We start from the raw sequence: 12,701 nt of genomic DNA on the forward strand, positions 1-12,701 counted from the left end.
TGTGCTTCACTTGTTTTGTATTATTTATTTATTGTAGAGACTGAGTCTCGCTGTGTTGCCCAAGCTGGTCTTAAACTCCTGGGTTCAAGTGATCCTCCCACCTCAGCCTCCCAAGTAGCTGTGACTACAGGCACCCATCACCATGCCTGGCTCTTATTTTTCAAATGTCTGCCCTTCTACTAGAATGTAAATTTCCAGAAGTTGGGGATCTTGCATATCTTATTTAACACTGTAGTAAATTTACAGCCCTAGCAAGCCTAGGGCATAGTAGGAACTTAACATTTGTGGAATGAATGCATGGCTGAATGAATAAGTGGAGCTGAAAGCAGGTTAGAATGGAAGACTCAGATCAGTGAAGGGAGCAAAGCCAGCTCCTCCTGCCTAGGGCTCTTTTGTCCCCAGAACTAATCAGCTCCAAGCATTATCTCCTTCTCCTCCCACCCACTCTCCCATCCCGTAGCAATGGGGGCAGGGCCTCTGGCTTCAGAGCTCATTAAAGTCTCCAGAGGTAAGTAAATTCTGTTGCGTTGAATGGTGCCCCAGGCTACCAAGATTAATTAGGTGAGCCCAGCTAATGAGTTAACTGAGTTTTTACTTTTCCCTAATGTGAAGTTTAATCCCCTTCTGTCTCCAGAAGCCCTTAAAATCATTAGGGTGTTTCAAGTCCCCACAGTGATTTCCCTTCCACCACCATGCTTTGACTACAAGTTCTGCAACTCCTCAACCACACAAGCAGAAAGGTTTGTTTTTAGGTGGACTGGTGGATGAGAAGACTTCCCCTCCAGCTTCCTGGTCCATGTGATGCCAGACAGTCGCATCAGGACTAGGTGAGACCAGGTTCTGGCGACCTTCTGCCTTGTTTACTTAATTTACTGCTTGTGTCAAGACAGTTCTGGGAAAGTTGCTTATGTCACCTCCTAAGACTAAGGGAAAATCTTTGACTGCTGAAGCTGCTTATCCCTCCTGTGGCCGCTCCGCTCCGCGTTACCCACTTGTTCCCAAATCCCAGCTTGCCTTCCTTGGCTAGCTGCTAGAGGCTACACGGCTCAAGGGAATTCTTTTGTTGATATTGCTGTTGGTGAGATTGCATTTTGCTTTGTCTTTCTCCTAACTCAGAACAGATGGAACAGGGAAGTAAAGAATGGTTGCTAATCCTAGTCACTTATCTTTGGTAAATTTCAAAGGGTAAGTGGGAGCAAATAAACAATCATTCAGTAAACGAATACAGTATTTTTTTTTTTTTTTTTTTTTTTTTGAGACAGAGTTTGGCTCTGTCACCCACACTGGAGTGCAGTGGTGCCATCTCGGTTCACTGCAACCTCCACCTCCCAGGCTCAAACCATCCTCCCAAGTAGGTGGGACTACAGGTGCACGCCACCATGCCTGGCTTTTTTTTTTTTTTTTTCCTTTTTTTGGTAGAGACTGGGTTTCGCCATGTTTCCTAGGCTGGTCTCGAACTCCTGGGCTCAAGCAATCTGCCTCGACCTCCCAAAGTGCTGGGATTACAGGTATGAACCACCATGCCTGAACACAAGTACAGTATTTAATGCACATTGAGGAGGGCTTAAAATGACCCATATTAGGCTGGGCATAGTAGCTCATGCCTGTAATCCCAGAAGTTTGGGAGGCCCAGGCAGGTGGATTGCTTGAACTTAGGAGTTCAAAACCAGCCTGGGTGACATGGTGAAACCCTGTCTCTAGAAAAAATTTTAAAATTAGCCGGGTGTGGTGGTACGCACCTGTGGTCCCAGCTACTCAGGAGGCTGAGGTGGCAGGATCTCTTGAACCTGGGAGGTTGAGGCTGCAATGAGCTGTGATCAGGACACTATACTGCACTCCAGCCTAGGCAACAAAGTGACTCCCTGTTTAAAAAAAAAAAAAAAAAAGGAAGAAGAAGAGGAAGAAAAGGAAGAAGAGGAAGAAGAAGGAAGAGGAGGAGGACGAGGAGGAGGAGGAGGAGGAGGAGAAATAATACAGAAAACCATAGAAAACCAAAATGCTTGGCCAGGAATAGAGTGCAGGCCATGTGACTGGAGCACCATGGCTGTGGGAGAGAAGAACGAGAAGACTTAGAATAGGTGAGCAGCAGCCAGAACACTGGGGACTCTGTAGGCCATGGTAGGTGGCTTGATGGAACTCCAGGAACAAAGGAGAGTAGCCCAAGGGATGCCAGCAGGAAAGCCTCGTGATCTAATTTGCAATTGCAAAAGATTTCCCTGTCTTCTGCATGGAGAATGAATTAGAATGCAGCAAGAGAAGATACACAGAAACTAGTCAGAGGAGGTATTTCAGTTGACCAGGTGAGAGATGGCAGAGGCTTAACTAGGTGATGATAGTAAAGATGTGAATGACATCAAGGACATGATTTGAAGGTGGGACTGGCAGGACCTGCTAACACTGATTATGAAGGGTAAGAAGGAGGGAGAAATCAAGGATTCTGTCTTTGATTCTGTCCTAAACACATGGATTTCTATTCCATTCTCTATCCCTAGCCCCTTCCTCTGTCATCCACATCCCAAGAGTTTCCAGTCTCCCTGAGTCAGAAAACCAGTTTTCCTGGGCACTGGACAAGAATTTGTCTCCAGTATTTCAAACCAGCAGATGTTTTCTCCTTCTGCCTGAGACTGTGGACTTCTGAAATCTGTAAGTATTTTACAAGTTCCCTTACCAGGACCATATTCTTGAGAAGGGTGTGCCTGTGACTCTGGGCCAAAGAAGTGCTGAGAAGGGTCCTCTTCAAATCACTCACAGCACTGAACAGGTGAATCAGCCTCGACTGGCATGTGAATTTGTCCCACTGATTGAAAGAGTAGAAATTTATGCTAGTGGTGGGTCCCAACCAACAGTAGATTCAACATAAGAATTCAGAAAGGCAAACCTACGTGCATGTCATTATTAAAACAACTGTGACAACAAAAGGCACCAGTCCAATTTAAGACATAAGATCCTAAGGAACGAATTTCCTAGCAAGACTTCCTTGTTTGCTCTAGACAAATGTTGAGCCTTATTGCACACTTGACATAAAGATTAGACTGTATGTGAAAATTCACACAAACATTTCAATTGTGTAGTGGCTTGAGAACTAAAGGAGAGGTCTAGTGTGTATGTGTGGGGCGAAGGTGTGGCAGTGAACTGGGGCAACAGGCAGAATGTACAAAAAAGAGGGTGGATTTAATGGTGGTAAATGCCTGATCCTAACCCTTTCTCCCTGCCCCCAGAGTGAAGGGTAATATGAGCCTTGCCATACAGCAACTACACTAGAATAGAATTAATAGCACTTTTGCTGCCCAGAAATCCATTCTCCTAACAGATGGCATTTCCCAGAAGAACTAAAGCCTAACAAGCCTAAGCTTAAATCCTGGAATTGGCTGGCTCACAATAACTATGAAGGAAGAAAAGTCCCCTGTTTGGTTTGGCTTTCAGTTTCTCCTAGGCCAGGAACCAACACTTCATGAACTGAGGAGATGGAAAGATAGAGCCTCTAATATATACCAGATTGGACCACAAAACCTTCTCAGCAATGGGCATACATTCTAAGCCTGGCTCTCTATAAATATCCGATGGCTCCTTGGGAAAGAAGCTGGACTGTCTCTCCAGTTGAGGCCCATTTCATTTTCTGACACTTTCCCGTGCCTTCACTGGGGGGCTGCCGTGCAGCCTAAATGCTGGAATACCATGACCTGAAGCCTGTCTCCAAAGAGACTCTCAGAGGAAGGGAATTCATCTCCTCATCAAATCCAATATATTAAGGAATGGGAGGGAGAAACTAAGTGAAGATGGATGTAGGAAGAAAGGCTATGAAAAAGAGAAGTCAACAGTTGAGTTCAAACCAATTCAGACCCTCTTTGGACAGCCAATGGGACTTCAGACGCTCACCTGGGAATCTGATGGTATCTCATTGTTAACCTTACATGACTCACTTTCCAAGTGATGTCCATGGCCTTCACCAACATCTTTTTTTTTTTAAGTGTAATTTACTTGTATTTTTGGTCCAAAGTGTTACAACTACATCTTCGTATTTAATTGAAAAGGTTTATTTTTTTCTAAATCAGAACTGGCCTTTCAGTCGACGGTGTGACACTTTCCCTACAACTAGTCAGGACAAGAAAAAAAATTTTTTTTTAAGAGACAGGGTTGACAGAGAGACTCTGTCTCAAAAGAAAACAACAATAACAACAAACCAAAGACACAGGATCTCACTCTGTCGCCTAGGCTAAAGTGGCATGATCACAACTCACTGTAGCCTCGACCTCCCAGACTCAAGCGATCCTCCCTCCTCAGCCTCTTAAGTAGCTGGGACTACAGGTACACATTCCCATGCCCAGCAAATATTTTATTTTTGGTAGGGAGAGATGGGGTCTCACTATGCTGCCCAGGCTTGTCTTGTACTCCTGGGCTCAAGCGATCCTCCCACTGTGGCCTCCCAAAGTGCTGGGATTACAAGCGTGAGCAACCACAGCACCGGGCAGAAAATTCGTTTTTTAAATTTAATTTTTTTTTTTTTTAGAGACTGGGTCCCATTCTGTCACCCTAACTGGAGTATAGTGGCACTGTCATACAGTTCACTGTACCCTGGATGGCCTAGGCTCAAGAGATCTTCCCACCTCAGCCTCAAAAATGCTCAGGAATGTGAGTCTCCACTCCCAGCTAAAACAGGAAATTCTAACAGGCTGGAGCCCCACAGCATTCTGATAATATTGTATGCACATAACAGGTGTAATCTGAGTCAGGCTGTCGGATCTAATCTCGTGCCTGGAGAGCAGAGATCTGGAAATCATATGTCTTAGATTTGAATTTCACCTTTGCCATTGAGTTGTAGGACTTTCTTTATTTTTTGTTTTCTTTGAGTTGTAAGACTTTCGACAGGTCACCCCTTCTTTTTACTGCCCACTCACATAGATGAATTTAGAACAACCAGTTCAAAAATAGGTACGATGGCCAGGTGCAGTTTCTCACACCTGTAATCCCAACACTTTGGGAGGCTGAGGTGAATGGATCACTTGAGGTCATGAGTTCGAGACCAGCCTGCCAACATGGTGAAACACCATCTCTACTAAAAATACAAAAATTAGCCAGGCGTGGTGGTGGGCGCCTGTAGTCCCAGCTACTCGGGAGGCTGAGGCAGGAGAACTGCTAGCACCCGGGTGGCAGGGGCTGCAGTGAGCCGAGATTGCACCACTGCACTCCAACCTGGTGACAGACAGAGACTCCATCTCAAAAAAAACACAAAAAACAGGTATGGCAGGGGAGGCAACAACAACAAAAAAATAGATACAATTCTAGTTACCTAACACTGCATCATTCTGTGAGTGTCTTTTTTTTTTTTTTTTTTTTTTTTGAGACGGAGTCTCACTCTGTCGCCCGGGCTGGAGTGCAGTGGCCGGATCTCAGCTCACTGCAAGCTCCGTCCGTCTCCCGGGTTTATGCCATTCTCCTGCTTCAGCCTCCCAAGTAGCTGGGACTACAGGCGCCCGCCACCTCGCCCGGCTAGTTTTTTGTATTGTTAGTAGAGACGGGGTTTCACCGTGTTAGCCAGGATGGTCTCGATCTCCTGACCTCGTGATCCGCCCGTCTCGGCCTCCCAAAGTGCTGGGATTACAGGCTTGAGCCACCGCGCTCGGCCTGTGCATGTCTTAAGGATTGCAGATGGGCATTTGTGTAAATCACTTGTATTTGAATAAAACAGATATGCACATATGAAAAATTCACTTAGCAATAAGCAAAGATTTAATCTGATACAATTTTGAACAATATCCTGACAGTTCACAAATCTTAAAAATTCACTGGTACATCTTGGTGGTCTGTTTTTGTGAGTCTTTCAGATCATTCAGTCTTGCACAAGCAGCAGCTGCAATCTACAGGGAGGGAGATTCTGCAATGGGAAACCACATTGCTCATGCTGGGCAAACAGACCTGTCATTTCTAGGGACCTGGAATGATCCTGCCTGCCTGTGAGGCAGGGAGGAAAGCAGCATTCATCTATTCAATAGCCTGGTGGATAAAACAACCCCACTGCCAGGTGTGGTGGCTCACACCTGTAATCCCAGCACTTTGGGAGGCCAAGGTGGGCAGATCACCTGAGGTCAGGAGTTCAAGACCAGCCTGGCCAACATGGTGAACCCCATGTCTCTACTAAAAATATAATTAGCTGGGCATGGTGGTGGGTGCCTGTAATCCCAGCTACTCAGGAGGCTGAGGCAGGAGAATTGCTTGAACCCAGGAGATGGAGGTTGCAGTGAGCCGACACAGTGCCACTGTACTCCAGCCTGGGCAACAGAATGAGACTCTATCTCAAAACATACAAACAAACAAAACCATAGAAGTGGAGATTTGGAGGACTTAGAGATGCAACTATCCTTTAAATTACAACTGAGAAGTTAAATTGGGTGTGTTTTTAGAGAAATTTGACTTTCTCAGAAGGAAAGTGAAAATATAAAATCCAGAGAGAAATACAAAGTATAGTCAGATCAGTAATTCTTAGCTTATTTTTTTTGCAGTCTGTCCTAAGGTGACATTTTGTGTGTTGTTATTTGTTGTCATTCAGTTCTCTCACTAGAATGAAAGTGCTATGAGGGTAGGAACATGTGTATTCTATTTCCATATTTCCATTAATATTCTCTGGCCCTAGTAGAGTGCCTTACATAAAATAAGCATTCAAAAAAAAAAATTATTGAATGAATGAATAATGAATGAATGATTCAGACTTTTTCAAGCCCTAGACCCCTTTTTAAAAAAATCAGTGGAAGTGGCTGGGCACAGTGGCTCACGCCTGTTATCCCAACACTTTGGGAGGCTGAGGCGGGTGGATTACGTGAGGTCAGCAGTTCAAGGCCCGCCTGACCAACATGGTGAAACCCTGTCTCTATTAAAAATACAAAAATTAGCTGAGTGTGGTGGTGGGCACCTGTAATTCCAGCTACTCGAGAGGCTGAGGCAGGAGAATCGCTTGAACCCGGGAGATGGAGGTTGCAGTGAGCTGAGATTGTGCCACTGTACTCCAACCTGAGTGACAGAGGGAGACTCCATCTTGAAAACAAAAACAAAAAAAAATGGTGGAAGTTATGATTCTTACCTTACCCCCAAAATACATATACTCAAAAATATAAAATATGTTATATTACATAATTTATACATATATAATTATAATATATAATTATATTTTTATATCTGTCTATCTATCTCTAATTGAATCTTCTCATGCAAAGGCCCCAGTTTGCAAAAGACATTTCTGCTTCACCAATGGAGAAATCCTTTTTTTTTTTCTTTTTTTGTTTTGGTAGAGACTGGGTTTCCCTCTGTTGCCCAGGCTTGTCTCGAACTTCTGGCTTCAAGCAATCCTCCAGCCTTGACTTACCAAAATAGGATTACAGGCATGAGCCACCACGCCCAGCCCAGAGGAGCAATTCTGAAGAGACTTAAGACTGGGACTCTTGGGTCTTCTGACTCCCAGGATAAAACATCTGACATTGGCTCTTAGAGATGTATGAAAGAGCCTGGGTCACTTCCAGACATGTGACCAGTAAAAGGAGCCCTTCAGTGAAAGGGAAGAGAAAAAAACTCTAGATTTGGGACTCAGAAAACTTGAGTTCTAACTCAGCTCTTGTGCCTTACTGGCTGTAGAATCATAGCTAGGTAATGGACTTCTCTGACCCTCAGTTTCCTCATGTGAATGAAGAGGTCTGGCTTAGGCCCAGCATTCCATAATACAGTATCATAACTTGTAAACCAGGCAAATGAAGGAGCAACAGAGCTTCAGATGAAACAGGATGTTGCCATGTAGTTAAAATGTCCATTTTATAGCAGTGCTCCCTTGCTATGAGAAGAGAGAATGACTTGTGCTGAAGTACAAGAAACTTTAAGTAAGATAACAGAAAGGACTCTCAATAATATAAGGACTGTGAGACAGAGTCAGACATGCGGGTACTTGCAGAATATCCCTCAGAAGGTGTAGTGGGATGATGGTCAATATTCATCTCTCAGATGATCTTTTCTAGTATTTGCTGGAAAAAGATCCTCAAGTCCAGTTGCCTCCAGAATCCACCCACTCTTTGGGTCAGGCATAGTGGCTCAGGCCTGTAATCCCAGCACTTTGGGAGGTCAAAGTGGGAGAATCACCTGAGGCCAGGAGTTTGAGACCAGCCTGGGCAACATAGTGAGATTCTCTCTCTATAAAATATTAAAGCTTTTTTTTAAAAAAATTTAAATCTACCCACTCTCTGACCCTAGGAATATCCCTAGGCTTACATTTTCCACAAAATAGATTTTATTTTATTTTGTTTTTATTATTTGAGATGGAGCCACACTCTGTTGCCCAGGCTAGAGTACAGTGGTGCAATCTTGGCTCACGGCAACGTCTGCCTCTCGGGTTCAAGTGATTCCTCTGCCTCTGCGTCCTCAGTAGCTGGGATTACAGGTGTGCATCACCACACCTGGCTAATTCTTGTATTTTTGGTAGACACGGGTTTCACCATGTTGGCCAGGCTAGTCTTGAACTCATGACCTCAAGTGATCGGCCCACATCAGCCTCCCAAAGTGCTGGGATTACAGGCATGAGCCATTGTGCCTGGCCACCACAAATAAGATTTTAAGTGCAAATTTTCTAAATTTATTCTAATACTTTGGGGAAAAGTATCGATTGCTTTGGGGTATTTTCTTCTAGTCAGTTCCTTCACACAAAGAAATCTAGACAAAAGTGACATTGATTGGGCACCTTCCTGGCAGTTCTTTCCTTGGGCCATCCTGTTTAATCCTAGAACAACCCTGAAGGGCACTTATTTCCTACCAATTTTACAGATAAGAAAACTGAGACTCAGACAAGGAAAGTCACTTTCTGTGGAGAAGCTAGGAAGTGGGGCCAGAATTTAACTCCAGGTCTTTCTGGTGTGGAAGTTCTTTCCACACACCTGGTTGCTACCAAGGAGGAGCTCAGTGGTGTTTAGGCAGCCAGGGGTTTCTGGGCCTCAAGTGGTGCTGTGGACCATGCACAGTTCACTCACTCTGCTCCACGCAGGCCAGTGTGCACTTCAGATGCTGGGTCTGGAGCCTTCTCCACTCCTTTCCTGAGTTACTGTCTCTGAGAGTTTGCCTTACAATGAACTTTTAGACCCCAGCACATAATTAGAATTAAAACAGAAGTCAAGACGGGGCGCAGTGGCTCATGCCTGTAATCCTAGCACTTTGGGAGGCTAAGGTGGGCAGATCACCTGAGGTCAGGAGTTCAAGACCAGCCTGGCCAACACAGGAAAACCCCATCTCTACTAAAACTACAAAAATTAGCCAGGTGTGGTGGCATACACCTGTAGTCCCAGCTACTCAGGAGGCTGAGGCAGAATCGCTTGAACCCAGGAGGTAGAGGTTGCAGTGAGCCAAGATCATGTCACTGTACTGCAGCCAGGGCAACACAGCAAGACTCAGTTGAAAGAAAGAAAGAAAGAGAAAGAAAGAAAGAAAGAAAAGAAAGGAAAGAAAGGAAAGAGAAATAATAAATAAAATAAAACAGAGGTCAAGAGATAAATGACTTTCTGGAGATAGATAGGTAAGAATTACAGATAATGGGAGAACTCCAAGGCTTTCTATCCAGGGAAAAGATTGGGAAAAGTCCCAGGGAGAAGGCAAAGGGGAAAAGCTGAGGAACAGGGAAGCAGTTCCTATGCTGAGATTCAAAGATACTCATTGGTTCTGTATTTTTTCTTTTTTCCTTTTTTTTTGAAACCGAGTTTCGCTCTCGTTGCCCAGGCCGGAGTGCAGTAGTACTATCTTGGCCCACTGCAACCTCTGCCTCTCAGGTTCAAGTGATTCTCCTGCCTTAGCCTCCTGAATAGCTGGGATTACAGGCGCCCGTCACCACGCCTGGCTTATTTTTGTATTTTTAGTAGAAACAGGGTTTCACCATGTTGGCCAGGCTGATCTCGAACTCCTGACCTTGGGCGATCTGCCCACCTCAGCCTCTCAAAGCGCTGGGATTACAGGCATGAGCCGCTGCGTCCGGCCACTACTCTTTGGTTCTTAGAGTGGCATGGGTTCTCCACCACCCCCAGCCACATCACTATGGACTTTCTTTGCCTGACTTAAATCTCCTCATCCTTCAAGAGTCATTCATCTCAAAAGGCATCTTTTCCAGACATCGTCCTGTTAGGACCAGGGCCCTTCTCTGGGATCCTATAGGAGACAGTGCACATCTTAACATTTACCAGATTGTAATATAATCATGTTAAAGAATCTTTCTGCCTCAGTGACCATCCTGAGGATAACTCTCTTTTATCCATGTCTGCACCCCTGGCACCTGGTACAGTATCTGACAAATAGAGGGGTTCAAGCAATGTTTATGGAATACTCAGACCCCAAGATACAGAAGCTCTGAGAGAATCTGAGAGAAATGGGGACCTCAGGACAATGGGAGAATGGAGACCTGGAAATGAGATCTGCGGAGAGTGGGTACTACTCTGTCAGGACCTGTTCCAGTGATTGGTGGATGTCACACAGTAAAGCTGGATGGTGCAAAGCTTCTAACACTGCTGGGAATGGTTCCACTTCAAACAATTCTAGTTTAGAAAGTTTCTTCTGGAGTTGGGCCAAAATGTAAGCCCCACTAACTTTTACATGTAGACTCTCACTTAGGGTCCCTTTTGGTTATAGAGACTACAGGTCCTGTATAGAAATGTCCTAGCTGGAAAGCTGTGCCCTATTTCTAGGCATCTGGTTTAGCACCTTGTGATGCTGAAGAGGCAGAATCAGGTCAAGTTTGTGTTAGAGGCTTTCTGAGCTGTCATTACAGAGCTGCTCATAGTCCCAGCCTGCATCCTGCTCTGTGTGACCTCCAGCACACCAGGTCACCCGAAGCCATAGCTTCTTCCTCTGCGAATAGTGATGATGACATTTTCTTCCTGACCATGCCGTGTGAGGATGAAAAGTGACGATGTGAGTAAAGCTTCGCCTGGCCTTGGTCAAATCTCAGTGAAAGGTATCTATTGAATTATTATTGAAATATTATTATTGATATGGTTTGAATCTGTGTTCCCACCCAAATCTCATGTTCAATTGTAATCCCCAGTGTTGGAGACGGGGCCTGGTGGGAGGTGACTGGGACATGGAGGCAGTTTTCATGAATGGTTTAGCACCATCTCCTTGGAGCTGTTCTCGTGAGTGAGTGAGTTATTCCACAATTCTGGTTGTTCAGAGGTGTGTGGCATCCCTGGCCTACTCTCTCTTCCTCCTGCTCTGGCTACGTGAGATATGCCTGCTTTCCCTTTGCCTTCCGCCATGATTGTAAGTTCCCTGAAGCAGCCTCTATACTTCCTGTACAGCCAGCAGAACCCTGAGCCAACTAAACCTCTTTTCTTTATAAATTACCCAATCCCAGTTTTTTGGTTTTTGTGGGTTCTTTTTTTTTTTTTTTTGGCACAGAGTATTGCTCTGTCACCCACGCTGGAGTGCAATGGCACAATCTTGGCTCACTGCAACCTCTGTCTCGCGGGTTCAAGCAATTCTCCTGCCTCAGCCTCCCGAGTAGTTGAGATTACAGGCACCTGCCACCACGCACAGCTAACGTTGTATTTTTAGTAGAGATGGGGTTTTGCCATGTTGGTCAGGCTAGTCTCAAACTCCTGACCTCAGGTGATCCACCCACGTTGGCCTCCCAAAATGCTGGGATTACAGGTGTGAGCCACCACATCTAGCCCAGTCTCAGGTATTTCTTTATAGCATTCGAGAACTGACTAATATAATTATTATTCCAATAACGAGACTCAGCAACTCATTTAGTAAATTCAACAGTTACTTGAGATAAAATTCCTCATTAGCAGAAATCTTCCTTTGCTTAAGCCCCTAGTTAACTTATATTAACAGATTTTTGCAAGATGGTGCCCAGGATTAAGAACATAGTTCAGGCCAGGTACAGTGGCTCACACCTGTAATACTAGCACTTTTTCAGGCCGAGGCAAGCGGATCACCTGAGGTCAGGAGCTCAAGACTAGCCTGGTCAACAACATGGTGAAACTCCATCTCTACTAAAAATACAAAAATTAGCCAGGCGTGGTGGTGCATGCCTGTAATCCTAGCTACTCGGAAGGCTGAGGCACGAGAATCACTTGAACCTGGGAGGCAGAGGTTTCAGTAAGCCAAGATTGCACCACTGCACTCCAGCCTGGGTGACGGAACGAGATTCCATCTCAAAAAAAAAAAAAAAAAAAAGGAACACAGTTCAACAATTATTTAGCCCACTCTCAGAGACAAATCCTATATGCTAGACTCTAGTAATATAGAGATAAAAGTAGCTCATAGTCCAGCAGTGGGAACAGTCACAGAAATACTAAACTTGTTGATTAGCACTCACTTCGGCAGCACATATACTAAAATTGGAACTATACAGAGAAGATCACCATGGCCCCTTCACCAGGGTGGCACACCAATTCATGAAGAGTTCTTTCTTTTTTTTTTTTATTCTTAAAGAGACAGTCTCGCTCTGTTGTTCAGGCTGGAGTGCAGTGTCACAATCATAGTTCACTGTAAGCTCAGCATTCCATATTTTTTTAAAGATTTTTTTTTAATTGTTGATCATCAAGGAAAGATGGATCACTCATAAATAGTGCTGGGACAATGGAGGACCCAACAACATACTGCACACAAGCAGAAATACTGGCAGATTAGACCTAAATATGGCCAGGCGCGGTGGCTCACGCCTGTAATTCCATAATTCCAGCACT

At 44.7% G+C, this 12,701-nt stretch overlaps 1 non-coding gene and 1 pseudogene across 1 annotated transcript; both read left to right on the forward strand.

The window, feature by feature from the left end:
- Window positions 1–462: 462 nt before the first annotated feature.
- Window positions 463–12,701, forward strand: part of LOC111536899 — a 24,015-nt pseudogene continuing 11,776 nt past the window's right edge.
- On the forward strand, window positions 12,324–12,430 carry LOC111536981. The gene has a single exon (XR_002729878.1). It is a non-coding gene; the product is annotated as a U6 spliceosomal RNA (small nuclear RNA).

This window comes from Piliocolobus tephrosceles, chromosome 1 (assembly GCF_002776525.5).
Source record: "Piliocolobus tephrosceles isolate RC106 chromosome 1, ASM277652v3, whole genome shotgun sequence".
In the NCBI taxonomy this organism is placed as follows: domain Eukaryota; kingdom Metazoa; phylum Chordata; class Mammalia; order Primates; family Cercopithecidae; genus Piliocolobus; species Piliocolobus tephrosceles.